At 43.7% G+C, this 18,192-nt stretch overlaps 1 protein-coding gene across 1 annotated transcript in view; it reads left to right on the plus strand.

The window, feature by feature from the left end:
• The first annotated feature begins 2,465 nt into the window (after window positions 1-2,465).
• Window positions 2,466-18,192, plus strand: part of dag1 (dystroglycan 1) — a 76,940-nt gene continuing 61,213 nt past the window's right edge. Inside the window, exon 1 of the mRNA XM_080728635.1 lies at window positions 2,466-3,172. The gene's annotated coding sequence lies outside the window, so the exon portion shown is untranslated. The remainder of the gene's footprint in view (window positions 3,173-18,192) is intronic.

Here is an 18,192-nt window from a genome sequence, read left to right on the forward strand (position 1 = left end):
TATTTTATCATTGCCCTGAACGAGAAGGACCATGGCATGCCACTTCATTACAATTGCTCTCGCGTATTGATAAAACCAGCAAAGTGATCATTCAGTCGGCGATCAATAGGCCTACATCATCATCATCGTAATTTCGCCAGACAAAGTGTTCAATAAATGGTGATAATAGGCAAATAGGTCAATATGTTTATAATAAATATTGACTTATTTGCCTTTTATCACCATGCAAACCTATATGGAGGCATGCATAGGCTACTGTCTGGAGAGAGGGCGAGTGCCAAAGTCACTGTCTGGGACTATAGCCACAATTAGGTCTAGCCCGGGGGTCTTCAATGTTTTTAGGCCAAGGACCCCTTAGCTGAGAGAGAGATGAAGCAGGGACCCCCACAACCTTTTCATAGATTCCATAGGTTTCATCGTTTGACAGCACAATCATCAGTTTATTTTGGATTCATGCCAATTTGCGTTTTCAGATATTTAACCACTTGAGCCGTCATTACCAGATAAACTTGACCTTTTACTCTGTACTTCTGCTCTTTTTCCCCTCTACACAAAACCACTTTGCCGAAAATAGCCTATCTACAAGCTCACAACGCCTCGCTTGTAGATCTGCTATTTTTGGCTACAGTTCTCAGAATATGGACACTAGGGTTCAAATTGTTGATATACAAAGGATTGGAAGATTCGGAGGACCCCCTGTAGTAACTCTGAGGACCCCCTAGGGGTCCCGGAACCCCTGTTGAAGACCCCTGGTCTAGCCTGAGGCGATCAGGGCTACCGTAACATTGTGACACCTGCCATTCAAAGACGCATCAACCAGCCGTATCAAAAAAATAAAAAATAAAGAAAACACCAACATTTTCGCGAGCTTTGCGCACACATCCGTCAGTAAGGGCCTGAGGGGGCCACCTAAAATAATGACCTCTAAGGACCTTTCCAGGGAGGGTGCTCATGTGCGTCTTGCTGCATCACCCTTTCTAGTTTTTCTTTTTTGGACACTTTTGGACACTTTCTTTTGTTTGGCTCTGCACTATTAGGTTGTGTTAGTAGCTAGTATTGAGTATTTTGCTTGTGTTTGACAAGGCAGTGAGATACTTGTAGCACTGACTAGCATTGACTGTTATGGACACTTTTTGTTTGGGCACTGTATTGTATTGATAGTTGTGCTTAAGGATTGCCTTTTTTGTTGGCTGTTTCAAGTTGAGCATTGACAGTTTTTTGACACTTTATGTATCTTTGTTCCCTTTCTTTGTTGTAGGCTACCTTGCTCTATTTTATTCTTGCTCTGTGATGTTTGTTTTATTTCATATATCCACTGTACAGCACCTTGTAACGATTGTTTTGAAAGGCGCTTTATAAATAAATGTACCTTACCTTACCTTACCTCTTTACTGTACACTTTTTTTATTCTTTTCATACCTCTCTGTAACTTTGTAAATATCCTTATACTGCTGTGCTGCCTCTGGGCGACTGATTTCCCCCCTTGGGATAATAAGGGGTAGCCAGATAAGTCGCCCAGAACTCGTTTCCCAACGGGTCTGTGGCCTTAAGCTAGATGCAGAATAGACTAAAATCAAATATTTCCTTCTGGGGGTCCCTGGAACAAAATATTTTGTGATGGGGGTCCGTGGCCAAATACATATCATTCTGGAGGTCCTTCACATGACAAAGTTTGAGAAACACTGATGGCAACATACGTTTTTTTTCCAGAAAATTGTTATGATTTAGTAGACATTTGTAGAATGTGCCTATCAGGACCCCCCAAAATGTGTTTTCGGCCGTGGACCCCCATCTCAAAATATTTTGTTCCACGGATGAACCCCTATTGCAAACTTTTTTTGTTCCAGGGACCCCCAGAAGCACAGATTTGATTTTAGTCTAATCTGCATCTAGTTTAAGGCCACAGACCCATTGGGAAACGAGTCTGGGGCGACTTTGAAAGAGGGCAAGTTTTCTGGTATTCATAATAAGGTATCTATAATCTTGCATAGGGCCACCTGAGTCCTAGAACCGGCACTGCTAGGCTAGCCTCCTACAAGGTTGTGCACAACAACTTGTGTTTATGAGGGGGTTGTTTGGGGGGAGGGGTGGGGGGGTTAAGGAATGGTAGACAACAAGCCAGACAGAAGGAGAGTCAAGTCAAGACAGCAATAAACGTGTGGAATCAGAACATCTGTGTGTGTTGTGTGTGCGTGTGTGTGTGTGTGTGTGTGTGCGCGTGCGTGCGTGCGTGCGTGCATGTGGTGGTGGAGAGACAGAGAGAAAGAGAGAGAGGTGGGGGCAGTTGGGGGTGGAGTAATTCAGAGAATGCAAGGCAAGTTCCCTCCCCTTCCTCCTCCCCCCCCCTCTCTCTCTCTCTCTCTCTCTCTCTCTCTCTCTCTCTCTTCCACTCCTCCTCCTCCAATGGAAATTCATCCTTCAAGGCATCGCTCTCTCTCCAGCCAGCGGACATTACCGTTGAGGACCTCGGCTGGATAAGGACATACGAGGGGCGAGGTCCAAGCAGCAGCACATCATCATCATCATCATCGTCATCTCGCTGGCTTTAATGGGTGTACTGGTCTGTCATAGCCCACCTTATAACGGATGAATCAAGACGTTTTGAGGTTTGAGCCTGTTTTCCAACCACTGTATCAAACCGTTTTGTGATTTTTTTTTTCTTCTCCCGAATCCACAGCGATCGGGTTTTTTTCCTATTATTATTTTTTGTTTCAGTTTTCTTCTGATCTTTTTTTCGTGGGGTGAACTTGTTTCTTTCCCCGGGAGGCAGTGTGACATCCATCCAATCCACGGAAGGAAGGGATTTCTGTTCATCAAATAACTGCCACTGGTTGGGTGAATCGTGAATCTTTAAATATTCCACGGTGGTCTTTAGGATATCGTTTTTTATCATAAAGGCGACTTCTATACCCCTCTAACTTCGGACCACCGAGGAGGGAGCAGTCACAGTGTCGCCAGTCGTGGAGACAGTCACACGGACGGACGGAGATTTGACACCGACACGGCATAGCAGCCTATATTTGTCCACAGAAGGAAAGGAAGGGAACGAAGGATCGGGGATTGCGTTGGACGTCAACCAAAGCAGCAGCGATCACGCAGTGTGTGTGAGAAGACCTTCCGAGGAGATCGAACCAACGGGGGGATTTAAAAAAGAAAACGAGGAGAATTAACGGTCAGTTTCATGTTTTTTTTTTTAAATCACTGTCCTCCTCCTGAAATCTCTTCCTTCCTGCGCGATCGCGTGTATGAATAATAGCCTACAGTGCATGTGTGTGTGAATGTGAAATGAATGTGAGTGTGTATGTGGCATATTACGGTGCATGTGTGTGTGTTGTAGCCTATCTGGTACCGTATGTGTATGTAGGCTATGTGTCATACACAGTACGGCATTGGCACAAGCCTTTTGGGCATCATTAGCCTGTTAGTCTACATACAGTAGCCTATGTATAATGTATGAATGTGTTGTAGCCTATGTATGTGTATGTAGGCCAATGTGGAACACAGTAGACCAGTTGGTTCGAAACCCTTTTCGTGTCGAGGAGGACCCCCAAATTGTCACTTATTAGCCCGCGGACCCGCATTTGAAAAAATACGCCAGGGACCCCCACATAAGAGAAGATTTTGACGGCTCTAGCAGTGATTCTTAACCCCCCAGTTTGACATTTAATGGCATTTCTATCTCTGAGACCCCAATTTATATGTTAATGTAACTCTGAGAGTGTACAAATGTACACATTTATTACACTCTCTGAGTTACATACCCATAATAAGGGTCCATTTGGTTCCTATCCTAACTATCATTCAGCTGGGGACCCCCTCCTTGCTGGAACTCCCTCGAGGAGGACCCATATGGGGGGCCCCGGACCCCGCTTTTTTGAGAACCACTGCAGTAGGCTGCTTATACATGACATGAACATTCAGTAGGCCAGTGGTCCTCAAAGTGGATTCCAGCCAGGGACTTTGTGGGGGTCCTTTATGGGGGTCTAAATTGACCCAATACAAGTCTGTAACTCTTGACTGTGTACAAACGGGTCCATTTGGTTCATTTGGTTCCATTTGTACACTGTCAGAGTTAATGGGGACACCTTGAAATGTAGGTCTAAAGGTTTTTGAGAAACACTGCAGTAGGCTGTTAATGTGTGGCTGTGTGAGCATTTCTTGGATCTATTGGTCGTCGAGTCGGTTCGAGTCTTCTGTCTGTGTTGCTTTGACAAGCGAAAGTGAACCAGAGACAAGGGGAGAATGAATGTCAGAGGGAGATATTAGAGAGTCTGTTATTGCGTTTGGAAGGAACCGTGTGGAGGCTAACATAACATAACATGGGTTACACATCTCCATTCAGAGACATTGCCATTCAGAAGATTGACTTCCATTATTCTAACTGGAGGTGTCACCTAAACCTAACCTAAACCTACCCTAACCTCAGTGGGGGTATTTCTGAATGTTTCTAAGCGGGGTTGTTTCTGAATGGAGGTCTGCCCCGCACAACATTGACTGTCGTCTTTCTTTAGCAGTCATTGACTGCATTTCTATCTCTGAGACCCCAATTTTTATGTTAATGCAACTCTGAGTGTACAAATGTACACATTTATTACACTCTCTTGAGTTACATACCCATAATAAGGGTCCATTTGGTTCCTATAGCCTAACTATCATTCAGCTGGGGACCCCCTCAAACTGAGACCCCCCAGTTTGACTGCCAGTCAAACTCACTTAATTCCCCAGTTTTACTAAATGTGTTTTGTTTATAAATATGAGCAAGGTTATCAAACCAGGGGAGTTTAATACCTACCTAGTGCTGAAACATGACTGTCGCTGTCATGTTTCAGGGCTAGTTTGATACCATGCTCATAATAAACACATTAGTAAAAAAACGTGGGGAATTAAGTGAGTTTGACTGCTAAAGAAACACGACAGTCAAGACGGTAGTGTGTATCGTCGTGTCACGGACTGTGTGGTCTCCTCTCTCTGCCGAGGCAGCGCTCCTCCAGTCCAAGGCAAGCAGAGGGAAAGAGGGAGAGGAGAGGATATTTTTGGCATTCAGACGTCGTGTTATTAGCTTGGCTTGCTGGGCTACTTTATCCCAGGCTGCTACCGCACCCAGGGGCGTGCAGAGAATGTTGGAGAGGCAGGGGCTGACATTTCAAAAAAAAAAAGGGCCTTTTTGGTGAAAATATTGAAAATAGCAACAGACCTCCAAGCTGTATTATCTGCTTATTGTAAGTCACTTTGGATTAAAAGTGTCTGCTAAATGCCTGAACTGTAAACTGTTGTGAGCTTGGAGGTCGGCTATTTTCAATAATTCTTTCAACGTGAGAAGCCACATTCAAGTTCAGGAGAGTTTTGACGTGGTCATTTTCTTGAATGCTGCCTTCGGGTGTGGCATGGGAAAGGGGGCATTTGCATTTCTTTCACCATAGTAAAAACTGCTTTCATGGTCTGGAGAGGGCACACTTTTAGGGCAGGGGCTCAAGCCCCCTTTGATGTCTATGTGTGCACGTGCCTGCCCCGCCCACTCCCCTCCCCTCCCCTCCCCTCCCCTCCTGTCCTCCCTGACCGGGCCGTGCTGCTGCTTTGGACAGCTGACCCGACGAGAGAGCACTCCGCTTCGGTCAGCCCTCCTTGACATTCCCCCTCAGAGGCGCAATTTCAGAGAGAAATAGGGGGTTGGAAAAAAATAAGTTACAACAATAGCCCCATTTCAAGCAACGTGTTGAGAGCTTGAACATAGCATGTTTGAAGATGTTGGCCCTACAAATGACTTTCCCAAAATCGGGATGCCACGTTTAAAACGGTTGCATAGAAAACGCTTGTCTAAATTAGAACATGTGCCACATTCTCACATATAAATGGATGGGCATCAATTGTTATGAGCTTATGCATGAATTTGAGGTTACATTTGAACACTAGGGGGTGGCCATTGGCTTCCCCCTCATGCCCCAAAATGATGCCCCTTCTTACATCCCCCTACTCCTGCCTAGCATCCATCAGTGGCTTCAGGGCAAAAACAGGTGCATTTTTAAACAGGCACCGGCAGGCTAGGCTAGAAGGCTGAGAATGGCTCTCGTTTAATTTTAAGTGATTGCATTTCACAGTCGGTTGCATTCCAGTCGGTTTTTACATTGCACGCAGGCGTTATTCGGGTTCTATTTTGGGCGCATTACTTACTTCACAGGTGACAATTGGGTCCCCTGTTTTTAGATTTCAGATAAGCGAGGAGTGAGTCAAACCTTGCAGGTTCTTTGAGTGTCCTCTTTTGACTTGCTTTGAGTGTGTGTGTGTGTGTGTGTGTGTGTGTGTGTGTGTGTGTGTGTGTGTGTGTGTGTGTGTGTGTGTGTGTGTGTGTGTGCACGGATGTACCGTAGCCTAATTCTTATTTTCTTTCTACTGTGTGGCGTGTGTGCTACTGGCCCCCTCTGCCATGTTGGTGCCCTGGGAGGCTGGGACGCCTGGGCCTCTAAGTGGGATACATGCAAATGGAGGGAAACACCATGTAGTGAAGCACTACTACATCCACAACACTACTACATCCACACCACTACTACAGGCAGAGCTGTTGTATAAATATTAATGACCCCCCCAAACTCCCCAGGAGCTCGCAGCGTACACTATATAGGCCTATATGTGTCTGTGTGACTGGGACTCGAGTGTCACCTAATGATACCAGGCTCTTTAGGCGGGCGCCGGGCAAAGTGTGTGTGTGTGTGTGTGTGTGTGTGTGTGTGTGTGTGTGTGTGTGTGTGTGTGTGTGTGTGTGTGTGTGTGTGTGCGTGTGTGTATGTGTGTGCAGGGGTGTCACACCAAATTCTGGGCCCTGGGTACAAGGATTCACTCACATTTTGTGTTTTAACTATTGAAAAATAGCAGATCTACAAGCTCACAGCGCGGCACAGAGTGCCGCGCTGTGAGCTTGTAGATCTGCTATTCTTGAAAAATCGTGAACATTTGTGCAAGTCTTTGAATGTTTCTATGTCAGTGGTGCTCAAACCTTTTCATGTGAAGGACGAGGACCCCCGAAATGACATGCATTTGGCTACAGAGCCCCATCTCATAATATTTAGTTCCAGGGACCCCCCCAGTAGCAGAATTTGAGTTACAAGTGTTCACTTAAAGAATACATATAGCAGATCTACAAGCTCGCAAGCTCGATCTACAAGCTCGCAGTGCGGCACTCAGTGCCGCGCTGTGAGCTTGTATATCTGCTATTTTTCAATAGCTAAAGTAAAAAAGTATTCCAGGCCCCTCCTCCACCTTGGGCCCTAGTAACTCAGTCCCACTTTCCCCCCCACTTGTGACACCCCTGGGCGAGCGGGCAAAGTGTGTGTGTGTGTGTGTGTGTGTGTGTGTGTGTGTGTGTGTGTGTGTGTGTGTGTGTGTGTGTGTGTGTGTGTGTGTGTGTGCGTGTGTTTCACCGTGGAATCTCGTCGTGATTCCCCTCACGTCTGCTCTGCCATGGAGACGTTTGAAAGCCTGCCCTGCTTGCGGTCTGTCTCCCCTCCCCTCCCCTCCTCTCCTCTCCTCTCGGCAGAGCAAGCCAGGGAAGACAAAGAGGACGGGGTATATGATGAATGTTCAGTACCACCACCCTACTAAACCCCACCTACATTCAGCCTACAAGCAGCAGCAACACATCGGGGTGACTCCAGGCCATTATCGATGCCCTGTTGCATAAGATCCAGATATTGGATAGGGTTAAAAGCAAGCCGCTATTTTATTTGGCCCGGACTACAAAGGTGTTTTTCAAAAAAGCAGGCAATTGGTGTCTGACCTTTAGAGTTTGGGTTGCTGTTCCGCTCTAGTTTCTGGCTTCTGTCCATTGATAATTTAGAGTCATCATCATATGATGATGATAATAATGATCATGATTATCATTATGATTATTATTATTATAACAATGAAACTGCTGGGTTATTATTATGTAAAATCAAATGCAGAATTATATGACCAGCCCACGCAGGCCTATATTTCGACAGTGTAGAAGAAATAGAACCAATTCATCAAGCTATCTCACGACTACAGACTAGCTATAAAATATTCCTGAACTATCACGTTTAGATAAGACATGTCAACACTTAATGTCACTGAATTATTATACCGGTATATACAGTATATTTAAAGGAACAGTTTTTTTTTGCTACCCGTTTGAATCCACCTGACTTTGCTTACTCTAAATAACTAAAGTGAGTTATTCTCTAATGGGCCGTTTGGAGGGTTTTGGATGAGTCCCCTGGGTGTATTTAGTCTTTGTCAGTAGGCTACAGACTAGGCGGGGAGTGCCACCTATTACCCTATTAATTCCCAATGGATATAAATCAATGTAAGAGCTATGCTTTCAGCTCACTCTGTTTTATGCCCCATAGTTGCTCCCAAATGGACTCAAATCAACAAACCAATGCACGTTTCCAGGGTTGTTATATTGAGGTCTTTTACAGCAGGGGTCTTCAACGTTTTTGGGCCAAGGACCCCTTAGTTGAGAGAGAGATGAAGCAGGGACCCCCACCACCTTTTCATAGATTACATATAGTTTCATCGTTTGACAGCACAATCATCAGTGTATTTTGGATTCCTGTCAATTTGTGTTTTCAGATGTTTAACCACTTGAGCCGTCAATACCTAATAAACATGACCTTTTACTCTGTACTTAGTCTGCTCTTTCCCCCCCTCTACACCAAACCTCTTTGCCGAAAATAGCCGAGCTTGTAGATCTGCTATTTTTGGCTACAGTTCTCCGAATATGGACACTATAGGGTTCAAGTTGTTAATATAAAAAGGATTGGGAGATTTGGAGGACCCCCTAGGGGTCCCGGACCCCCTGTCGAAGACTCCTGTTTTACAGTATTCTTTCTCCAAAAACAGTACAGTATGTTTGTATAGGCCTTACATATGACGCACATCAGCAATCAGATCTCAGCTGAGTACACTTCTCTCTGTGTGGGTGTGTGTGTGTGTGTGTGTGTGTGTACATAAACAGCATCATGTTAGGACTGGTGTCTGTAATCCCCGACACACAGCTATGTGTTTGTTTACCAGAGAGAAACAGGATGGAACAGCCTATATTGAATGCGTGGGTGATATGAGAGGTGGCGATGGGGGAGGGTTGGCGGCGCTGCATTCGTACTTGCACAGACAGGACTTAAGATTTGTTCATACGTCTTGTGTTTGAGTTTACAGTGACGTGTGATCGCTAAATGTAAATGCAGTGGTGTAAAGTAACTAAGTACATTTGCTTAAGTACTGTACTTAAGTACTTTTACTTCTAACTCCACTACATCTCGGATCCAAATATTGTACTTTTACTCCCACTACATGTATTTGAAATCTTTAGTTACGAGTTACTGTGCAGATATAAATGATGATATTATAAAACATACATTAATGCACTTTAGCCCTATTCTATACCGTGGCTATTTGAAAATAGGTCAACGATGCAACGCGTTGTGAGCTTGTAGATCTGCTATTTTCAAACATTTTGTACTTTTACTTTTGGTACTTTAAGCACATTTTGATGCCAATACTTTTATACTTTTACTCAAGTACATTTTGAATTCTGGACTTGTACTTGTAACAGAGTATTTCTACATTGCAGTATTGACACTTTTACTTAAGTAAAACATTTGAGTACTTTTTCCACCACTGTGTAAATGTTGGGATGGTTGGTGTGTGTGTGTGTGTGTGTGTGTGTGTGGGGGGGGGGGGGGGGGGGGGGGGGGGTTGTATGTAGAATCTGCGCTTGTAGTGTGTGTTTTGAGTCTGCATGCAAGTGCTAGATTCTGCTGTGTGATTACCTGTGGGCGAGCACGCACAAGGCCCACACGCAGGCATGTGTATTGTGTGTTCTGTGTGTGTGTGTGTGTGTGTGTGTGTGTGTGTGTGTGTGTGTGTGTGTGTGTGTGTGTGTGTGTGTGTGTGCGCCCGCTATCGACTGTGTGAGTGTGTGTGTGTGTCTGGAGGAGTCAAGAGCAGCTCACTTCTGAAAGCTTTGCCTCGGTCTTCAGTAACAAGGCACGACGCTGTTAGGGTAAAAGGCTTTAAATTACCTCTGAAAGAGAAATATCACGGCACATGCGCCACCATTCCTTTCACAACTGATGATTAGGGGAGCTCCGTATTGGACCTCTACACTGCGTTGCACACATAAAAACTCTACAATTTGTTCACATTAGCTCTGCTCGTGTGCTTTGATGCAGTTTTATGCCAGAGTCTTTGCGGTCTCGCTTGGTTATTTTTATTTCTGTCCTCCTTGAAGCTCGCATAATATTATTCGAGTAGTCGCAGTCACATGCGAAGCAACGCACACATTCCAAACCCCACTTTACAGTGAATTCAAAAAAAGTGTGTTAGGCAATTAAGCTTGACAATATGATGATTCCTCCTTTGGGAAAAGCATTTTAGAAAAACAAATCCGTATTTTCGGCGTGTTTGTATGAAACGGTGCAACTCCAAATTGGAGTTATTTCCTCGCCATGGTAGTTTATGGAAGCCAGGGGTCTTCAACAGGGGATCCGGGACCACTAGGGAGTCCTCAGAGTTACTACAGGGGGTCCTCCAAATCTTCCAATCCTTTTTATATTAAGAACTTGAACCCTAGTGTCCATATTCTGAGAACTGTAGCCAAAAATAGCAGATCTACAAGCTCACAACGCCTCGCAGCAGCGCGAGGCGTTGTGAGCTTGTTGATCGGCTATTTTCGGCAAAGAGGTTTGGCGTAGAGGGGAAAAAGAGCAGACTAAGTACAGAGTGAAAGGTCAAGTTTATTAAGTATTGACGGTTCAAGTGGTTAAATATCTGAAAACACAACATTGACATGAATCCAAAACACACTGATGATCGTAATGTCAAACGATGAAACTATATGGAATCTATGAACAGGTTGTGGGGGTCCCTGCTTCATCTCTCTCTCAACTAAGGGGTCCATGGCCTGAAAACGTTGACGACCCCTGATGTAAGCCATTATAAAGCTGACTAACTCATGTCCTCAAGACACCCCCCCCCCCCCCCCCCCCCACTCAGCCTTTCAAAACCCCATGGTAGCGTTAATTTGAAAAGTATTTCTGTAAATCTTTTAAGACTGTTTCCTCCTGATCGTTCCTCTAAGAGTCGATAAAAAAAGAAAGTAAGAAAAAAACTGAAATCCTGTGATGATTGTTATGCAATTTCAGTCTCTGCGCAAACGGGGGATTTACAGCAAAAATATAAAAGGCACATCATGATGGCAGATGGCAGTCAGACATATCTAGTCAGACTCTCTCCAGACATATTCCTGAACCCCCTGAAGTGCTTGCTTCTTCTCTCAATGTGGGGGCAGGGTCTTCAACGTTTTCAGGCCAAGGACCCCTTAGTTGAGAGAGAGAGATGAAGCTATAGTTTCATCGTTTGACAGCACAATCATCAGTGTATTTTGGATTCATGTCAATGTGTTTTCAGATATTTAAAGCCATACTGTGTAAGATGCCCAACTAGTGGTCATTAGCCCTATAGCAAACCGCGGTCGCGTCCGCGTCTTTCGGACGTTTTTCGTACCTTCAGACCCCCGCGTCTGCCTCCACCTCGCTGAGATCTATCTTTTAAGGGGTCCCTTGTTCCTGTGCGTTCAGTAATTCCAGAGATACGGACTCCTTCACCCTGCCTGGTAGGCGAAATTACCTAGAGAAGGGATGGTACAAACGGGCGACAACAAATATGGCTGCCATAGCGACCCCACTTCAAGATGCGCTGTGATTGGCCGGCAGTTGTATAACCCTCGCTGTGATTGGCCGGTAGTGTGATGACGCAATTTTGGCGCGAGATCCGGTCCACGGCAAGGATCTCAGTTTACATACAGAGAAGGCTTTACAGGCTGAAATTCACGGCGCGGATCTTCTAAAACTTTTGTGATTTAATAGTTAGGAGAATTTTAAGATTTGTTTTATAAAAAAAGTTACATAGTACAACTTTAACCACTTGAACGATAGTCAATACTTATTAAACTTGACCTTTCACTCTGTACTTAGTCTGCTCTTTTTCCCATCTACACCAAACCTCTTTGTTGAAAATAGCCGATCTACAAGCTCACAATGCATGCTATTTTTCAAGTTCTCAAATAGGGACATTAGGGTTCAAGTGGTTAAAAGGAGAAAAAAAGTAGAAAAAAAAGTTTCTAAAGTTTCTATCACACAAAGATTCGGAGGACCCCCTGTAGTAACTCTGAGGACCCCCTAGGGGTCCCGGACCCCCTGTTGAAGACCTCCTGGTTTAGAGATTCTGATAGTGCTGTTTCGTTGCTTTCCTATTCTGAAGGCTTTGGACGGTGCGTGTCTGAAAACATTAAGGGGGAAAGTGTGCAGGTTGCAGAATAAGTCCATCGCTTTGGGAGATGGGATTTAATATCCTATGCGTGGTAAGAATCACTCACTCGCCTCCCCCCTCCCCCTTCACCCCTCAGGACTAAAATAGCGAATGAGCCATCTCTAAATGATCTGTTGGTGCACCTCCTTGGTTATTCTTTCAGTGTGAGTCACCCGGATTGATGTTAACAAAAGAAAAGAAGCAAAACATAACCCCACTTGTTGATGCACATGTGTTCGTCACAACTCTTAAAATAAAACATTCTTTGGGGGTTATAAAAAGCCCAGCCCGCCGAAGGTGTGGAGCCTAGCTCGCCGAAGGTGTGACTGTGGAATACTTTGGCTATATTTGCGGACTCTATTCTTAGTATAAGTACGATAACGACAGGAAGAGAACTGAGCCTAAAGGTTGATAAGGTTTGTTAGCAAAGTCGCGTCGAGAGACCGTTGGTGTGAAAGCACTGGTGAATGTGTACATGGGATGAGGATAAGAGAACCAGATAAAGAAGTAACTTGAAGGAGAAACCCATTGTACTATTAGATGAGTCAACACCGCAGAAAGCTCACCGCCTCAAATCGTACACCTTTAACTGTTGAGCGTATAACTCAGTCTTTACTGTTTCATGTCATGTCTAAAATGTTATGACCCCGTCCACATTCCCTATGAGCTCCAGTGTTTACCGCAGTCTGTCTATAACCCAAGCCTTGGGTTTTATGTCCCCCGGGTACAGGAGTACCCAGCTGTTATCTTCAGTCTGCTGCCTGGAGAGAAGCCTGAATTATACTCAGTTGCAGGGGCGTCACAAGGGGCAAGAGGAAAATATTTGAGCACCACTGACATAGAAACATAGGTTTTTCAAAAAACCTTAGAAGGATTTGAAATATTCAGACAAACTTTCACAAATTTTCAAAAATAGCAGATATACAAGCTCACAGCGCGGCACCGAATTCAATAGTTAAAGCACAAAATGTGAGTGAATCCTTGTACCCAGGGCCCAGAATGTGGTGTGACACCCCTGCTCAGTTGTACGCAGGCGTTGCACATTGAAAATAGCAGATCTATAAAAGATCACACGTCGTCACACTGCAGCACGTTGTGAGCTTGTAGGTTGGCTATTTTTGTATAAATCAGGCATTATTCAAAGGTCACGAGCAGTAGGCAGGGCCGTGAAAAGTATACTTCATTTTATGTGGCCTTGACATTAGGCCTAGAATTATTGAATGCTTTCACTATTGAAAAATAGCAGATATACAAGCTCGCAGCGCGGCACCGAGCTTGTAGATCTGCTATTGAGTGCCGCGCTGCGAGCTTGTATATCTGCTATTTTTGAAAAAGTTTGTGAAAATGTGTGTAAATCTTTGAATATATTTATTTTCAAAGCGAACGTTTGTAGTAATTTTGCTTCTGGGGGGTCCCTGGAACTAAATATTTTGAGATGGGGGTCCGTGGCCAAATAAATATAATTTTGGGAGTCCTTCACATGAAAAAGTTTGAGAACCACTGACACAGTAGTCTCTCAAGAACAGACTAACTGAGCTCCAGTTAAGTGAAAAGGACGTTTTCTTTGACGATGGCCGGCCAGATTGCTGACATAGAAACAATTCTAATTTTCACGATTTTTAAAAAATAGCAGATCTACAAGCTCGCAGCATGGCACTCGGTGCCGCGCTGTGAGCTTGTATATCTGCTATTTTTCAATAGTTAAAGCATAAAATAATGATACATAATAATGTGTACCCGTTCTAAATGGGTTAAGTATACTTAATTTATTTTGTCTCACAATTATATCTGAGAACAATTTCTATTGTGCCTCTCTCTCATAATGTATGTACATATTAAGCCTATCTTTTTTACATAAAAATTGGCCACTAGAGTAAAATTAAACGGTGTCAAACTCTCTTCAGTTGTTTTTCCCTGGTTAAATCATCAGTATAAAATGCCTACGAATCATAATTGTTCGAAAACGATCTCCGTCACAATGACACAGTATCCAGGAGCAGCAGTTGACCTGCATGGCCTCTATAAGAGGGACACAGGAAATCATAACTGGCTTGCGGCTATGGCTGCATGTCTTTCATTATTGTGATATGAATTGCCACATTAAACACACAGAGGTATGGCAAAAACCAGGGCATGGTGAGTGACGCGGGTTTGAGACCAGCTATAGCCTAATGCCTCACGCTGTCATCATTTCTAACGCATGTCCAGTCTTCTTTTGCTGTACTGTCACATAATATATAAGTAGGGCTGTCACAATTATTACATAATCGTCTAATCGCAATTGTTTGAGGTAATCACAGTTATTTTGCATAATCGTCATAATCGTTTCCATGTTGAGACTTGAGAAATGTTAATATAACACTTTAAAAAAAGTAGTGCAAGTAGCCGAACTACAAGCTCACAACGTGTCACATTGTGACGCGTTTTGAGCTTGTAGATCCGTTATTTCCACTATCAATGTTCTTTTTTTAAGTATAAAGTTGTCAAATATGTCAGTCATTTCTTTGTATATTTAGGTTATGTGTCATATCTGCCATGTGCAACTTCAAAGCCTAAAAGCCAAACAGAAATGTTATTGTCAACGACAAAAACACAATTAAATCGGTAATCGCAGTTATTTGAGTGACAATTAATCCTCATGTAAATTGTCATAATCGTGACAGCCCTATATAAGTATAAAACGTGAAGAAAAAACAAAGAGTTGCAGAGGTACCGGTACCTCTGTAGCCTACAATAAAAACACAGACTGACCCTCTTCTAGACGGCTAGACGCCTGTGCAGAATGAATCCCGTTGCTGTGGCAGCCGTTTGCCTTCTCATATTCCCTTGGTTGTTAAAAAGCCAAATCCAACAGTTGGTGGATATTTGGTAAACTGCTGTCCAGTGCACACGCGCCAAACGACACTGGAAGCACTCACTGGGCGTTGGGGTTGTGCCCAATCACCAGTGCTTTTGGATAATACATGTCAGTTGTTTTGGATTCTAACTGCCGGCAGGAGTTGAATGTGACCAGGCACGTGCACACATAGACATTAAAGGAGGCTTGAGCCCCTGCCCTTTTATCCGTCTGTAAAAAAAGTGCCCTCTCAGGACCATGAATGCAGTTTTTACTGTGGTGAAAGAAACGCAAATGCAATCTTTCCATGCCATACCTGAAGGCAGCATTCAAGAGAATTGCCTTTTGTCCAAATCCTCCTGAACTTGCCTTCTCTGTGTAGAAATCAAGCATCGAAAATAGCCGACCTCCAAACTCACAACGCGTCGCAGCGTGAAACATTGTGATCTTGGAGGTCTGCTATTTTCGATATTTTCACCAAGAGGCCCTTTTAGAAATTTCAGCCCCTGCCTCTCTAACATTCTCTGCACGTCCCTGGATGTGACCAAATCTCCGCCTGCCCTGTGTGGCTGTAAAATGTGTACATGCACAGGGACGTTTCCATTCGTAACGGCTCTCAACATAGATTTGTACGGCTGCAGAGGGGCATGACATGGCAGGCTGTCCTGGCTAACGAGCAGTGATGGTCATTAAAAGTTCATGCCCTTGTTTTGCTCGTAGAGGTTTTGAGATTTGTTTGTGTAAGATGGTGATGGAGAGGTTTCTCTACATGTTTAGACCATCTTGATCCCATTTGCTAATTACCGTATAATAACTGTAGGGTGTGATTAAAAACAAAACATTCCCCGAGATAACTTTTTGACAACAACTATTTGTTTTTCTCCATAGTGGCACCATGACTGTTGTGACACATTTTGAGGTTTCACAATATCAGGAGGACACAAGTCTAGGGCTGTGACGATTATGACATTGTACATTTTTATGACGATTAATTGTCACTCAAATTATTGCGATTAACAATTTAATTGTGTATTTGTCGTTGACAATAACATTTCTGTTTGGCTTTTAGGCTTTGAAGTTGCACATGGCAATCATGACACATAACCTAAATACACAAAGAAATTACTGACATATTTGACAACTTTATACTTAAAAAATAACATTGATAGTGGAAATAGCCGATCTACAAGCTCACAACGCCTCGCATCTTGTAGCTCTGCTATTTCCACTACTTTTTGAAAGTGTTTGAAACTACAGTATATTAACATTTCTCAAAATAATTGATTATGACGGTTATGTAATAATTGTGACAACCCTACACAAGGCCTGCATTCCTATAATGTGTGCATTTCACTATCTCTGACTTGTTTTGGCTTTTGCATTTCTCTGAAAGAAAGAACGACTGCACGCACATGTGCCGTATTACTATAACTGTCTGCTATCAGTCCTAAAGCTACTCTATAGCTACTGCCATGACCTCCATAACAGTCACCATTATCATGACCACAATGATATTATACGACTCCCTCATTCCTGCCATGATAATAAAGTGTTTCTGGGCACACACACACACACACACACACACACACACACACACACACACACACACACACACACACACACACACACACACACACACACACACACACACACACACACACACACACACACACACACACACACACACACACACACAACTGCCATCCATGTTCAACGGGGAATTCCCCCACTCTGCTGCCTCTCTCACCCCACCATGCTCTCTTCTTCCTCTGTGCAGGGTTGATTACAGCCCTAATAGCTCTGTAAGAAGCCCCAGATCATCATGACCATGTGTGTTTTACTGCTGAGTCTGTAAGGAAGAGAGAGAGAGAGTCAGGGAGAGACCAAGACATGAGAGAGAGATAGTCAGAGAGAGACCAAGACATGAGAGAGAGATAGTCAGAGAGAGACCAAGACATGAGAGAGAGATAGTCAGAGAGAGACCAAGACAGAAGTGAGAGAAAAAAAAAAACATCAGGGGAGAGTCAGCAAGAGCGTCTGATTAATATAGGGATAGAACAATAAGCGATGTTATCGTTTATCGTGATAAAAAACACTCACGATAATCGTGTCGTGGAGATTTAATTTATTGTGATATCGTCCTCTGTCATGCAATTTAGCTTTTATTTGCCGAACTGCATATCCGGTAACATTTAAACCCACTATAATTGGTAAAAGTTACTTATAATATATGTACCTGATAGTCTTTTTTCACTCTATCAAATGTCTTTGCCAAAAAATAGCCGATCTACATGCTCACAATGCGTCGCGTTGCGACGCATTGTGAGCATGTAGATCGGCTATTTTTTGGCAAATATGTTCCGCCCCAGGATATTGGATGTTGAGGATATTTTGATTATCGCGGTAATATCGTAAATCGCTATTTCTTTGGTCACAATAATCGTGATATGAAATGCTCATATATCGTCCCATCTCTACTCATGAGGAGAGGGAAAGAGAGAGAGAGAGAGAGAGAGAGAGAGAGAGAGAGAGAGAGAGAGAGAGAGAGAGAGAGAGAGAGAGAGAGAGAGGATAAAATGTGAGAGTTTGAGTTTGGGTGTGCGGTGCAGTGATTAGTTCTGGGGCATTAACTGCTGATCAGTGGAGGGTTTTATTAGGCAGCATGTTGTTTTGGCTGGTTAGCCTCTTGGACATGGAATCAAATGTGAACGCAGCCACGTTGCTCCGTCACCCATGGGAGGAATCCGATGGCAATGCCAGAACACTTACTTACTCGGATTCTCATTAAACGCCACCACCTACTGTACATGATAATAGTAAGATTGTAATAAGTCCAAGGTCCTCTCTTTTTGTGTGTGATTTGTCTTTGCAGTTCACGCTATTTCTCGTAATTAATGCAAAAAAGTAGTTTTATTAGCCTGTGTTTTTCTGCCTGACTAGTCTTTTACTATCCAAATGGCTGGCTAACCATTTGGAGTTGCCTAGTCAACCATAGAGGAATTACTCATAAATGCCTACACATTGTGAAAAGA

This window comes from Nannobrachium achirus, assembly GCF_963921795.1.
Source record: "Nannobrachium achirus genome assembly, chromosome: 6".
In the NCBI taxonomy this organism is placed as follows: Eukaryota; Metazoa; Chordata; class Actinopteri; order Myctophiformes; family Myctophidae; genus Nannobrachium; species Nannobrachium achirus.